The 15,599-nt window shown below is 46.6% G+C and overlaps 1 long non-coding RNA gene across 1 annotated transcript in view; it reads right to left on the bottom strand.

Annotated features, from left to right (window-relative positions):
• Positions 1-14,547: 14,547 nt before the first annotated feature.
• LOC144138216 (uncharacterized) overlaps positions 14,548-15,599 on the bottom strand; it is a 177,395-nt gene continuing 176,343 nt past the window's right edge. Inside the window, exon 3 of the long non-coding RNA XR_013315835.1 lies at positions 14,548-15,059. This is a non-coding gene — a long non-coding RNA (uncharacterized LOC144138216). The remainder of the gene's footprint in view (positions 15,060-15,599) is intronic.

The following is a 15,599-nucleotide window of genomic DNA, read 5'->3' as shown; positions in this document are numbered from 1 at the left end:
CATTCTGCGCTTATCGACTGTTCGGAAGGCGCCATCAGCTTTGACCTACCTTGCCCCGAAAGTGTGCCCGAGGAAGTGCAATGTCGCTTACATTCGACGGAGTTCATTCGTCTCACCCCGCGAGCTGCTACTAATGTCCTGCTTTCTACATCGCCTCCTGTTCCCGACGGTGACTACTTCCTTGCCCCACAAATTGACGCTCTACTCAGCCGAGACGTGGCCCTTCCGCACACCGTGGTGCGTGTTTGCAACAACCGCACTACTCTACCTTTGCTTAATTTTGGCGGTAGTCCGCAAATTATTCCTGGTGGCATGACCATCGCGACGGCTCACCCATTGGACCAGTGCGACCTCTTGACCATAGGTCGGCGAAACAGAAAGAACTCACTCAAACTCAATCACAATTTTTTTCATTCACGCTGTACTCAATCAAACTCAGACTCAAAAAGTTCGTCTGTTCACAAAATCACTCGTACTCACCATCAAATACTCATTTGTAATCGTACTCACTTGTACTCAAACTCATTTGTCCTCACGAGTATTCATACTCAATCTGTACTCATGAGTACTGAATCTGTACTCATGAGTACTCACTCTGTACTCATGAGTACTCAATCTGTACTCATGAGTACTACTCATTTTTCACTCATGAGTACTACTCATTCTGCACTCATGAGTACTCAATCTGTACTCATGAGTACTCAATTTGTATTACTCACGAATAATCAACTTATCTGCACTGTTAGCTAGGTCGTAGCTCGAATGAAAGACTAAGTAGAAAAAATAAATTGTTTAATTGATTAGAAAAACACAGGTTACATATAAATCAGGACAGAGGAAGAAAACGTCTGACGCGGTGCACTGTCGTTGGGCGACTTACTGTGCGAAGGCAAGTACATGTGACAAAGCAAAACGGAACGTAAGCACTCGCGTTGCGTCTGGTGTCTCCTCTTGTTCTCAGGCCGGGTCGGGCTCAGGGGAGCTCGGGGGTTGTCGGTGCAGCCGTGGCCGTAAACTGCGTTTATCTGCGTGTCTTCGGGTGGCAGCTTTTGTCGTCCGTTTTCTTGTTTGCACTACTGTTTGCACTACTGTACTCAGGAGTGCATATACTCAAGAGTGCAAGCACTCGCAAAAACAGTATTCATGAGTATTGTACTCATGAGTGCTGTGTGCTCATGAGTGATGTGTACTCATGAGTACTGTGTACTCATGAGTACTCATACTCATTAGTACTCAAACTCATGAGTACTCATACACAAGAATACTGTACTCATGAGTACTCATACTCATGAGTAGTGTACTCATGAGTACTGTACTCACGAGTAGTGGACTTACCCCTATACTCACTCGTCATCGTACTCACTATTTTTTTCTGGGTGTGTGATCACTCATCATCGTACTCACTCGTGAGTTTGAGTACAAATGAGTACAAATGAGTGTACTCACGAGTGAGTACGCCGACCTATGCTCTTGACCCTTCCTTCTGCCTCGCCGGCATCCGCTGCCGGTTCCTGCACCTCCCCTTCACCGAAAAATGCATTCAGAAAAATGATGGCACCCGATCTCTCGCACGAGAATACTGCAGCCCTTTATCGCCTCCTGCACTCTTACAGCGACATTTTTGACTTTGGCACTCGCCCTCTCGGCCAGACAAGTGTAGTCAAGCACCGTATTTACACGGGTGACGCCCGCCCGATCCACCGCAGGCCATACCGCGTATCCGCCACGGAACGTCGAATTATACAAAACGAAGTCGACAAAATGCTCGCTAAGGACATCATCGAGCCCTCTTGCAGCCCTTGGGCGTCACCGGTTGTACTGGTTAAAAAGAAGGACAACACGTGGAGATTTTGCGTCGATTACCGTCACCTGAACCACATAACGAAAAAGGACGTGTACCCTCTTCCCCGAATTGACCACGCCCTTGATTGCCTCCACGGAGCAAACTATTTTTCTTCCATCGACCTACGTTCCGGTTATTGGCAAATCGCTGTGGATGAAATGGACCGAGAGAAAACCGCCTTTATTACACCGGATGGTCTCTACCAATTTAAGGTAATGCCTTTCGGCCTATGTAACGCGCCTGCCACGTTCGAAAGAATGATGGACGCTCTCCTTTACGGCCTCAAATGGACCACCTGCTTGTGCTACCTCGATGACGTCATCGTTTTCTCTCCGACCTTTGAAACGCATTTAGAACGTTTATCCACGGTCCTGTCTGTTTTCCGTCACGCAGGTCTTCAATTGAATTCATCCAAATGCCGATTCGCCCAACGTCAACTTCAAATTCTTGGTCACGTCGTGGATGCCCGCGGCGTGCAGCCCGATCCAGCCAAAATACACGCAGTCAAAAACTTTCCCCAACCGCACACCGCAAAAGACGTCAGAAGCTTTCTTGGGCTATGCTCCTACTTCCGCCGCTTCATACAAAATTTCGCCCATATTGCCAGGCCTTTAACCGGCCTCCTCAAGAAAGACGTTCCATTCACGTGGGAATCTGCACAAGCTGAGGCCTTTTCCACGCTTATTGATAGGCTTACTACCACTCCTATTCTAGCCCACTTTGATATTTCTGCTCCAACCGAACTACGCACTGACGCCAGCGGTCACGGCATAGGAGCGGTCTTAGTGCAGCACCAGTCTGGCGAAGTCCGCGTGATCGCGTACGCCAGCCGCCTCCTTTCGGTCGCCGAGCGCAACTATTCCATAACCGAACGCGAGTGTCTTGCTCTCGTGTGGGCAGTGGCGAAGTTCCGCCCATATCTATTTGGCCGTCCGTTTTCTGTGGTCACGGATCACCACGCCTTGTGCTGGCTGCAATCACTAAAAGATCCTACGGGCCGCCTTGGCCGCTGGGCTTTGCGTTTGCAAGAATACTCGTTTTCAGTCGTGTACAAATCGGGACGGTTGCACCGTGATGCCGACTGTTTATCGCGTTACCCCGTGGATCCTCCAGACGTAGCCTGGACTGACACAGAGGCCTGTATTTTTTCCATCTCCGCACTGCTGCAAATCGGTGCGGAACAATACCGGGACCCCTTCCTCCGATCAATAATCGATCGCCTCCGTACAAATTGCCCTGATCGAACCTCCCGGAATTACGTACTGCAGGACGGCGTCTTATACCATCAGAACTTTCAAAACGATGGCCCAGAACTGTTGCCTGTCATACCCCCTCACTTGCGCTCCACCGTCCTTGAACAACTTCATGACCATCCACTTTCTGGTCACCTTGGCGTTACGCGCACATACGCTCGCGCACGCCGCCGTTTCTTTTGGCCTGGCTTGTACCGTTCGGTCAAGAAGTATGTTCAAGCTTGTGACCAGTGTCAACGGCGAAAGGTTCCCTGCAAATTGCCTGCTGGACTCCTTCAGCCCCTTCCTATCCCTCACGAACCCTTCGCCCGCGTCGGTCTCGACCTCCTGGGGCCTTTTCCTGCATCCACTTCTGGCAATAAGTGGGTTGCCGTTGCAACAGATTATGCAACACGCTACGCCATAACACGGGCTCTACCCACTAACTGCGCAACTGACGTCGCTGACTTCTTCCTTTACGACGTCATCCTGCATCATGGAGCACCTCGACAGCTCTTGACCGATCGGGGCCGCAATTTCCTCTCTAAAGTCATTGCCGACATTCTTCATTCCTGTTCCACTAAGCATAAATTGACTACCGCTTACCACCCTCAAACGAACGGCCTCACGGAGCGACTAAACCGCACGCTGCTCAACATGCTTTCTATGTACGTTTCCTCCGACCACCGGGATTGGGATGCCGCCTTGCCATTTGTAACCTTCGCCTACAATTCCTCCCGCTATGAAACAGCTGGTTACTCCCCTTTCTACTTGCTCTTCGGAAGGGAACCCGCTTTACCCTTGGATACCCTTGTTTCGCCTGCCTCAGCTCCTCCTAGTCAGTACGTCAGCGACGCCATTGCACAGGCTGATCTCGCTCGTCAGATCGCTCGCACACGCCTCACTTCGTCGCAAGCATCCCAGAAGTCCCTCTATGATCGCCACCACGCCGATGTTCAGTTCCATCCAGGTTCATTGGTGCTACTGTGGTCACCCCAGCGTCATGTAGGACTTTCGACCAAACTACTTTCTCCTTACACCTGCCCTTATCGCGTGTTGCGCCGCGTCACCGACGTCACGTACGAAATCACGCCGTACCCGTCTTCCTCTGCCCAGCCTCACACGGACCTTGTTCACGTGGCCCGGCTCAAGCCTTACCACCCCAACACCTAGAAGTTATGTCCCCAGACGCCGTGGCGGCGTCTTCCCGCCGGGGGGGGGTTGTGTCACGGAACAGTTGGAAGAAGACGATGAGGGTAGCTACGGATATGTGCCGTTTGGGCTGAACTTTAGAAGAGGAAGAAGGGCTTCCAGCTACCGGTCTGTGTACTTTCCCGCTGGCATTACTAAGCATTGTAATTTCAATCAATACACTGCATTTGCGTGCTTCTGCCTCGTAACAATAGTATAACTTTATTTGATAACCCACGTGTCGGCATACATTTAGGTCGTTCGTAGATGTGTCTCCCTAGTGCACGAGAAATCGTCGCATGCGTTCGTTCTTCGATTGCGATTTGCGCCTTCGGAGGTTTGACGGTCAATTGGACGCGCTTTCCTTGGTTTGGACGAAACTTCCGCGCTTCTCTAAACTTTCTTTAGGAAGTGTTGGTAAACTTTTTTTTGTTATCCCCCTGTTGTGACAGGAGCTGAAGCAGCGTGGTCAGAGAAGAGACAGGTGCACGAAGTACGTATACAGATGACTCTAATTCACTCATTTTCGGTACTTTTGTCGTAAACGATTAGGCCTTGCTAGAAATTCCCGATTCAGGCATACTCAACCCCGAAGGAAGCGCACTGTTAGACATTACAAACGCGCTTCGACCACTATAAAAAAAAAACGAGCAAAAGTGAGGTTAAAAAATACACAACGGCTGTGTTGGGCACGGGAAAGGGGTTAAAAGGGACCAGTGTGCGGCAGACCTCCTCACGGAGAAGTAATTGGTACGACGTTTGAAGTAAGAGCGAGGGTAACGACAGCTACCGCAATCTATTTTTAACATCCGCGGCGAAAACAACCCCGCCCCCACGCACGGCCAGACGCGAGATTAATAGAAGCGTGGTTGGTTTCCGTTAGAGGAGCTTGCAATCTGCGAAAAGCTGATGCTATTCTCGCAACATAGCCTGAAACCCGAATAAAAGCGAACGACTTCTTTCAGGGAGTTTCTCGTGAGGCTAGCGACAGGTATCGTATTCTGTCTAAACAAGTTGCAAAAAGAGAGATACTGAGGGTAGGATGTGGGGCGCTCGCGTGAATCCGGGAAACCGATAGCAATAACAAAATCGGATTACAGGCGGTCAAGTTAGTTAGGCGCGGGTTGAGAGTAGGGATATTCCTTCCTGGCGTTCTTCCACTGCTCTGACTCCCACTTCCCGGATTCCTTGTGGGCGGGGATACGCCGTGCTCTGTCGGCTGGAACGGACGCTGCTGTAAGTTCTGCCCAATCCCATCGGCATGTGCACAGCAAAAGGAAGGAAGGAACGAAGAAAGGGAAAATAAAGGAAGCGCGGAAGGAAGGATTGAAGGAAAGAAGGAAGGAAAGGGGGAAATAAGGAAGAGAGGAAGGAAGGATTGAAGAAAAAAGGAAAGGAACGAAGGAAGGAAGGAAGGAAGGAAGGAAGGAAGGAAGGAAGGGAATATAAAGAAAGCACGGAAGGAAGGATTGAAGGAAATAAGGAAGGAAAGGATGAAATAAGAAAGGAAGGGAGGATTGAAGAAAAAAGGAAAGGAAAGAAGGAGGGAAGGAAGGAAGGGAAAATAAAGGAAGCAAGTAAGGAAAGATTGAAGGAAAGAAGGAAGGAAATGATAAAATAAGGAAGAGAGGAAGGAAGGATTGAAGAAAAAGGGAAATGAAGGAAGGAAGGAAGGAAGGAAGGAAGGAAGAAAGAACGGGAAAATAAAGGAAGAACGGAAGGAATGATTGCAGGACAGAAGGAAGGGAAGGATGAAATAAGGAAGAGAAGGAAGGAAGGAAGGAAGGAAGGAAGGAAGGAAGGAAGGAAGGAAGGAATGAAGGAAGGAAGGGGAAATAATGGAAGCACGGAAGGAAAGATTGAAGGGAAGAAGGAAGGAAAGGATGAAATAAGGAAGGAAGGAAGGTTTTGTATTCGGAAGAGGGTAGCACAGCGCTATGAGCCACTGTCCTCTCCGTCAACTTCCCGTGACAAAGTCACCCGCATTTGTATAGGCTTATTACCTACGTCACTACCACTTTGCACGTACCGTTCGGCAAAAAAATATAGGAAGTATGACATCCACCGTACCTGCTCAGTGCTACGCGAGAGGAGGGCCTCACCGCCAAGGCATCAACCGCAAGCGACTTCGTCGATCTGAGTGGTCAGTCTTAAAAAGGAACCCCGTGAGGCGACGAAAAATACAATCGATTAATTACCGACAATAAAAGCCTGAGGCGGCAGCGGTATCATTTCTTCTTACTGTAAGGCTTCTCCCTTACGCAACTTATAATTCCTCGCGGGAAAGGTGTCCGGATTGCCCAGCTGCAATTCACTTTACGTCTGCCCGCTAGAGCGGAACCAGACTGCTTCACTTCTTCAGTTTGTATACACACAAAAAAAGTCTTCCGCACTACATAATTTAGTCACGTTAACGATAGCGGTTTCACTTCGCGAAACTACGAGCCCAGTCACTAAGGTTCTACATCTTTCCTGGTGGCCGACATCGCAAAAAAACATTGCAACGATAGGATAGAACTTCAAAATCTTGGGTGAGTTGGTCATGCATTCTGGGGTACGCGCTGAGTTCGTGTCTTGTTTTCTCTCGCTGTACCCAAAATAGCCAATCCAGTTACAAGAAAACATTGGGCTGATATGGAGGTCTTATCTTATGTAACAGAGGTTGGTTGCCCCTGGTAACATGGCTTCTTTGATCCTACGCTGATTACGTACCTTTCTAAAATGTCCCGCGGTTAGCACTTCAACATCGCTGGCCACGGTCACTTTTTAAAGCGAAAGCTTTCTTGGTGGGACTGGTGGCCTTCTGTCAAAGAACTAATGCATTTCCCCATAGACCGGTTGGTCGACCGAAAAGCTCTGATAAGAACTCTGGACACACCACGCGAGCGTAAAATCGGGCTTTCGTTGCGTCAGTACGGTTACTTATCAATCGCGAAGAAGGAACAGTTATAGATAACACAATACACGCATCGATGATAAAGAAAGAGTACGATAGTATAGCTTTCGCTCACAAATTACATACGTATCGGTATGCATTTAGATCTTTCGTAGGTGCGTTCACTCAGTGCGCGAAAAATGGTCGCATGGGTTCTTTATCCGTTCGCGATTTGGGTCTTTCAAGGTTTACGATCTGGGCCATTCAGCAGATCTTCACCGCGCTTGAAAGGCACGGGGTACGAAAAGGAGCTAGTGCTCAGTAGGGCTCCGAAAGGAAATGCAACGCTAGGCCGCGTTGCAGCGGAGCCGTAAATCGGCCCCCGCCTACTGCAGGATCTCTGTCATTAAAGTATCTTCCAATCCAATCCAATCCACGGTTTACGATCGATTGGACGCATTTTCAATGAAGATAGGACTCACTTTTAGCAAAGGTTCTGACCCATTTTTGATGTGAGAAAGCTTTCGTGCTTCGCTAAGCTTTTTTCAGAAAGGGGTGGTAAATTTTTTTTTGTTTTTGTTTTTTTAATGGTCGGAGTAAGCTTTACAGACGATGGTAACTTTCCACTTCCCACGTAAAGTGCAGCTCCCCTACGCACAGAACATAATTGTAGGTGGTTACTCATTCCCCCAGAAGACACTGCAGTACTCGTTTTGCAACCAACGGGGGCGCCTGTGCTTTGCTCCCGACAGAGCGCAATGCGCTTTCCGGAACTGTTTCGTGTCAATTTTCAGCGGGACTTGGGGGAGGGGGGGGGAGGGGGTAGAGAGAGAGAGAGTTCGCGTAGCTTCGTGCCCAGTACTTCCACGTGGGCAAATTAGGTTTCCCAACGCACTAGAAAGGAACGAATGCTAGTACCGCTGCAGTTCCAGCGCGGCTGCAGATCCCCGGCTATCTTGTACAGTGGCCGCATTTGTTACTAAGTTTTTTGTGTTTGCGTGTGTGTGAGATTGGGTCAAATTCCAATTTTAGAAGAGCTCTCGCAGTTGTTATTCTCTTTCATCTCCGAAAGTGGGGCGACGCCGTTCGCAATCTAATTGTTGCGTGCATTTATAACCATTCGTAAAGAGCTATACGAGAGAATTTAGAGCAGCCTACCTGTACGTTTGTTTCTTCTCGTTTGACGTTAACGCAGTTATTGTAGTGCCATTAAGGCGTACACAGAGCACAAAAGAAGTTATTCTTTTAAGGCTTTCTACTATACATACGCCCTCTTTTTCCCAAAAATGAGGCCCAGAAATCCACACCGCGGTGAAATGTATCGATCTTTTGACTCTTATGAAATTTGATAGGTGCGGAATTGAGCTCCCGATGAGATACAATGGCGCTGTCACTCTTGAGTGGCAGATGTATGACAGACCTATTGCGCATGCGCGTCACAATGCATCACCATTATCATCATAATCGTCATCAAGACCTTAGTTCTTCTTTACGTTCTAGCCCATTCCCTACACTTCCTACCTCGCCACTTAATGTGTTGCTTGCCATAGGCGATGGAACCTGCGTAGTTACAGAAGCCCTACGTATGCGTCCGTTTTTAGACAGAAACATGTAGTTAGCTGAGGTAGTGAATGCAGACTTCAAACTAGAGCGTTATTATAACTGTAGCGCCCAATCCCAGCTGTAAAATATTTACCCTAGTTTTTCTTTTTCATACTCAGTTTTACATTTCGCGTAAGCATCCTAAAACGAATTTACCGTCAAATTTCAGAGCTCAATATCGTATTATTTCACGCTTGATGACATATTTATTGACCTATATCGCCGCAAAGAGCAGTTCCGCTTCACTTTTTTTTTAATTTTTTTAAATATTTTTTAATAATAAATTTTTTTAATTTAATATTTAATTTAATTAATAGAACGGTAATATTCATATACATCGTCGTGCTTGCGTCCTTGGCGGGACCACCGCCGTCTCAATATTAGCCCTTTCGTCCCTGGTATCGTCATACCACACGAAATATCCTCTAGCGCCTTGAGAACAAAACCAAAATTGCTAGTTTTCTGGGCAAGTTCTTCAAGGGTGGTCTTTGCGATAGTTATCCGCATTGTCGCGTTTTCGCGGAGCTGGACGCTTGGAAAAAGAAGCAGTACGCCACTGCTTTTCGTGTGCTGTAAACATTTGATTTGATTTGATTTGATTTGATTTGATTTGATTTGATTTGATTTGATTTGATTTGATTTGATTTGATTTGATTTGATTTGATTTGATTTGATTTGATTTGATTTGGTTTGGTTTGGTTTGGTTTGGTTTGATTTGATTTATTTGATTTGATTTGATTTGAAGAAGCTCCAGTGAACACAGGGTATGACGACGGGGTGGTTAAGAAAACTGAAATCCCGGTTTGTCAAAATGTCCATACATCAGTAAATTCTTGCACGACTAGCTTTTTTTGTCTGTGGGCTCAAGGTGTCGTAGCTTTTAGGAAAACAAGGAAACCTTTTCTTTCTACTCGAAAAAAATTAATTGCTTAATGACCTAATATTCACGCCTGTAAATTAATAAATATTTCCACTATCGGCTCGACTTGTCGTATCTACGCTTCTGAGGCTCATAAATGTACGCAAATATGCAGAAAAGTAAATTTTGCTCGAAAAAATACAAAGAAAAACCCTCCAGGGCTGCAAGGGTTAATCCCCACAATCATCGTCATTTTAATTGCTGCCAGCACCATTATTATCGCCATTATCAGCGCTGCCACAGCTATCGTTGATTGATTGTAGGGTTTAACGCGCCGACGCAACGCAGGCGATGAGGCGCGCCGTAGTGGAGGGCTCCGGATTAATTTTGACCACCTGGGGATCTTTAACGTGCGCCGAAATCTCGAACACACGGGCGTTTTTGCTTTTCGCCTCCATCAGAAAAGCGACCGCCGCTGCTGGGAATCGAACCCCCGACCGCTACCACAGATACCACTATTCTTAATATATTAGCCGAAGAAGCAGAAAGTTGTCGTAAAAGGATCAAAATTTGGGCAAGTTGGTACTGGCTATGCATCTTGAACTTCAGCATAATGTATACAAAGACCGAAGGTAAAGAAGACGAAAGGACGACGCTGCGCCTTCCTGTCGTCCTGTCGTCTTCTGTACCTCCTGTCTTCCTGTCATCCAGTCGTCTGTCGTCTTCTTTCGTCGTCTGTCGTCTTCCTGTAGTCTCCTGTATCTCCTGTCTTTGTCTATTACGCTGCAGTTCAAGATGCAAGTTGTCGACTCGATGGCGATGACTTCCCTGATCATCGACTTCCACTATCGCTTGTCAGTCGAATCCATTCATTTTTAATTCAGTTTCTGCAAGCCCGCTCGTATAATCTAGAATGTTCCGTGTCGAAAGCCTTCTGCTCCTTTTTACCTTAAGCATGGAATCCTAACATTTGAAAATATCTTCTATAAAAAGCTAGCGACAGCCATCTACGATCAAATCAAACCAAACGCAGATACATTTCATGATGCTTACTCCCGGGAGCTACAAATGTGTGGCTTTAGAAGAACCACCTATTACAGTGAGAGGACTCGGACCAACTACGGTAGACAAAAGCTCGCGCACCTTATTCCTTCGTTTCTAAACTCAAACACCATGGTCTCCAGCATAGTGAATGAAAGTCGATCACCAGAAATTTTTTTAAAGAAGGTACACGGTTATCCACTCACGCTTCAAACATGATATGTTTTTTTTCCTTTTTGTTTAAGAATAGTGCATCTTGTGTACCTTTGCTGAAACGCACTGTAAATTTTTCACTTCCTCACTACTGTTTCCAACTACGGTTTTGTTTTTGAGGTCTCTTTAAAGGTCTTTTATGTGTAAAGAGTGAATTTATAGATGTGTAATTATTTCTTATCTTTTCTTCGCTATATATCTATATTTATTGTATTCCACTGTATTGAATCTATGTATTTATGCTTTAGACAAACATACTGAATGTTGTGCATTATTGTGGTCTGGGCGGGGATCGGTGCATTGTCAGGCATTCAGTTGCCTTTTCCCCACCCCTTTGCATTCTTCAACCACTGTATAAATGATGTGTGTTTGAAATGATGATGATTAAACTTCAAGCTTCAAACTTCAAGAGGTGCAAATTTAATAAAACTAGGGCAGCTTTTGTCCCCTACGTCGGGTTCAGCTAAATGAAAGCATAATGTGGGATGGTGCAACGTAAAGTTACCCTGTTTCAAAGGAGAGACAGAAACAGAGAGAGTAATTTTATTGAAGGAAAACGACCACATAGAGGTCGGCGTGATGGTTTAATCCCTGGCCAGCTACTCTGTGTGCAAGAAAGTGAAAAGAGCAGCGCGGATGAAAGTTGACAGAGAAGAAGAAGATCAGGGAGGGATGAGGGCGTGATACAAGGGGCATGATTGTCTACACTATGTACCATTGGAGCAGTTCTTCGCACATGTTCACGCCCACACTAGCCGCGCAGTGGTCTTCTCCACGCTACTCACAGCGGTAGCAAAAATTGGCCTCAGGGCTGTTGCGAAAACTTTCCCGGGCACCGCACACTTTTCCCTTAGCGCTAAAGAGCGCAGGCTACGGTGAGCGCTAAGGAGGGAAGCGCTCGGGAACGACAGAGCCACTCGAAATGCGAAAACCAAAAGAAAAAAGCGCGGGAAAAACAAACCGCTGCAGAGCTAGCTAAGATGGGCGCGCTAAATCAAATAAACCACCGAACCGGGCAGACGGCTACACGCCAAAGAGAAAAGATGAGAGAGAGAGAGAGAGAGAGAGAGAGAGAGAGAGAGAGAGAGAGAGAGAGAGAGAGAGAGAGAGAGACCACTAACTCTAAAAGCGTGTAGAAAGATGTGAGGAAGAAAAGAAAGAGAGAACAGCGAGTACGCCAACGGCAAGACGACAAAGAGTGGTGTCTCGCTAGTGGGAGACGAACGCATCTGAGCGAGGGACACTTTGCCGCCACGCAGCGGCGCATTCCGGTGGAGCGGGAACAGCAGCAGCAGCAGCAGCGAAAGTTCATTAAGACGGAGTCTCCTAACCCCTTTCGGGCCGCTTTCTCCGCGCGGCCCACACTCTTCACGTCTCGGGGACATCCTTTAGCGCCCCGCTGCGCAGCGTAGGGGCAAAGCGAGACACACGTGTGCCCTGCCTGCGCGTCTTTCTTCACCGCCGAGCTCTTGCGCCGCGGGGGGGAGGCCACCGCACGCGTCGTTAGGGGCCATTCAGGCAAGGGGATAGGGTTGGACCTTGCGGGCCGCCCCGTTTCGGAGGGGGCCTGCGCAGCGGAGATAATCACGGCACCGCCACGCGCAGTTTCCCGGCGCGAATGGCGGTAATACGGCTTGAGGTAGACTGGCGGTTCCGAGCACCGCGCGAGGCTCGCTGCGCCACGCGGCTGGCAATTATTGCGGAAAAGCTGTCTTTCAGGGGAAACCCGGGAGGGAATGAGCAGCTATTTCGGAGGGACTGAACGGGATGTGGGTGGAGGCGATAGATGACACGTTGCTTGTATGCCTGTTTATGTCTTGTTGGTCGAGGACGTGAGCATAGTTTTCTCGGCCACCTGTGGTTTGTCGGCTTCCAGGGATTGCGAAACGTTTTTGATTTTACAGATCGCTAACGGCGCCGCGGAATCGCGACTAAATAACAGTCTTTTTGGATGTTAACCTGTGATGGAAATGGTAGTACTAAGAGAAAAAGGTATTCAATAACGGGTGCACGCCAAATGACGGTATCTCGGGTCTATCTTTATAAGCTGACGCTCCGTGTGAACGTAATATCTTCCCATCACGGCTCGATGCAGCACCAGTGTATTGTTGAGGAACACGGAAAATAAACTTAAGTCGAATTAGATAACATCTTACGGCGAAGTTGTATACCACCTCCTTCAACGACTCAATGATTTAGAGAGCCCGCACACCAAGGGCTTCGCGGAAAAGGCTAGTTTTTCTTTTAAAGCTCTTTAACTTTCAGCCTGACGTAGATGGTTGAAAAAAATGTTTTGGCGTAATTAGCTTCTAAGAAGCTGTCCACTTACGTCGAGTTCCATATTTATCGTAATTAATTCACAGCAATACCTCAATTATTAACCGTATAATTATTAACCATGGAGTTCAAACAATTCAGAATTCGCCGCTGATATCAGCACATGTGCTTCTACTGGAGGATCATGGTTAGAGAAAAGGCCTGTGACTTTATTTTTATCGTGGCCATTTTGAAACAAATTATACGACATTTGACGAGTCAAACGACTACATAACTGTGGAAAGCTTTACCGTAGCTGGTATCATAAATAACTAGCAGGTATCATGGATAACATAACTATCAGTCGCCGTTTTGTATAAATAACATGAAGCCGCCGTTCCAGCAGCGCCACAAAGCCACTGTAACACAGAAAGCCCCATGTTTGTTTGCTAGAAAAATAGAGGGTGTTTAGAATAAATTCTAAATTGCAATTTACAAACAATTGGGTATTGGTTTTGTGTCGTGCACGTGGCTTCGCCGTCTTGCCATGGGCACACCGTTGATTGGAGACAATTTTTTTTTACATCGGTGCACACACATTTCTCAGCATGGCACTGATATGGCCTCTTCAGCTTCGCTAATTCTTAATCTTAAGCATTGAAAACGCCGTTTGTCTAAGTCCGCCTAGAGTAAGTATGCACAAGCTTTGAATGCAAACGCCTGTCCCGTTTTGCATACAAAGTGTCTGAAAGAAGCTGTGATACAAATATCCTCGATACAATAGGTTCCTTGCAAGTTCCGACGTTTGCAGTAGCAGTTTAGTACTGCGTAAATTAAATAAAATAATCGCACGTGGTGAACTTCAAAGTTTCTTGGCCATACCTTACGTTAACGAGAATTATTCGAAAGCATTTATTTGAAAATACCTGATTTTCAAATGTGGTTAACACTTACCAAAACGTCTTATAACGTACTCAGCGGAGCAAGCGACCAAAGTGGAAGTCAGTACGCTGTTCCAACATGAATCACTGTGCTCAGGCATGACGCGTAAATCGGCTTATTGGTTGTTTTACCTACTAAGTTTACAACCTCGTAGATGGGTAACGGCAAGGCCTTAGTTCCGTGTGTGCTGCAGGCGATTCCCTTCAAGCTCTTGTTTATATTTTGTTAAAATGAACACTTGGAGACAAGATGAACTCTGTTCCAATGAGAAAACGGTTACCCCCATCCCGAGTTCTTTCTTTTTACTGCGGTTGTGACAGCGCGCGAACGGATTAGACCGAGCGACACATTAGCGTCGAGAAGGCCCCACAGAGATGTCGACACGTGCTCTGTCGACTTTTCGTTTCCTTAGACCAAGATGAGCCAATCAGTACAGGCCGGTCGCTGTTATCGATCAGCGAGTGTAGGCGATGCCTCACCGTGGCTCGTCCTTATCTTCACCTGTTCTAATTATTGAGCTTAATGGAAAAATGTTCGCGTTAAACGTGGTATATGCTTACTTCCCTTGAGAGTATTTCTTGTCTTAGTCAAAGTTGTATATAGTATATTAGACCGGTACAAATCAATTCATTTTTTATTTGCTTGTACCTTCTCTATTGAACTTTCTTTGATACCAACGTGTCTCCTGGTAACAAGCGTAGCGATACACACCAAATCTGTTTAAGCGAGATATGAGCGCAAGCGAGTCTATTTCAATGGCAGTTCCAGCTGGCCTAACTGCGGAATAGCGTTCCTTTTGATCCCCGAGTTTCCATCAATCTACCCGAACCTTTGTTACGACACGTACACCTTCACAGAGGCTGCGTTCTATTACACAAATCTCGGTCATTTCACGTGGGCATTAATGAAAGGAAAATGAAATTCAGCGAACTCTAGACAGGACAAAGATTGCCGACACTCACCTACGGGGCGATGCCGTCACTTCAGGCGCGACGCTTTTCCGCGCTGCAAAAAAGAGGACACTGAATTGAGTAAAACGCACTCAACGACCGCTTGGAATGCAATGCATCTTTTCTGGGACTTTTGAAGACGGTGGTTTTTCTTGGAATACCTAAGCCCGGCAATGTCGTTTGTTGTTTGTCTGCCTGTCACTCGATTTACCCGCCCAAACAAACAAAAAAAAGTTAAGAAACTTTGGAACACGAAGCGTATGTAGGCAACACAGTCAATATTACAAAAGCTACTTCCATTGCACATACATTACCGCATTACTTAGTGCAAATAAACCGCACGCTAATTCGAGGCAGAATATTAGTACACAACCGGGAGTACTGGAGTTAGAAATACACGTTGAATTGGTTTTTAGACAATCAAATAAATAAACAATAACTTGCTATAAGGGGTCATGCAGACAAAACACTTTAGACAAACAAATAAATAAATAAATAATAACATGCTTTAAGGGGTCATGCAGATGAAACACACGTTTGGTTCATTCGAAAGATTGCCTCGTTAGAATCATACCGACACCACTCTTAACGTAAA

This window comes from Haemaphysalis longicornis, unplaced genomic scaffold (genome assembly GCF_048455015.1).
Source record: "Haemaphysalis longicornis isolate Haplotype H1 unplaced genomic scaffold, Haemaphysalis longicornis Haplotype H1 scaffold_5, whole genome shotgun sequence".
Classification (NCBI taxonomy): domain Eukaryota; kingdom Metazoa; phylum Arthropoda; class Arachnida; order Ixodida; family Ixodidae; genus Haemaphysalis; species Haemaphysalis longicornis.
The sequence above is the reverse complement of the archived record's forward strand: the minus strand, read 5'-3'. Positions and strand labels throughout refer to the sequence as shown.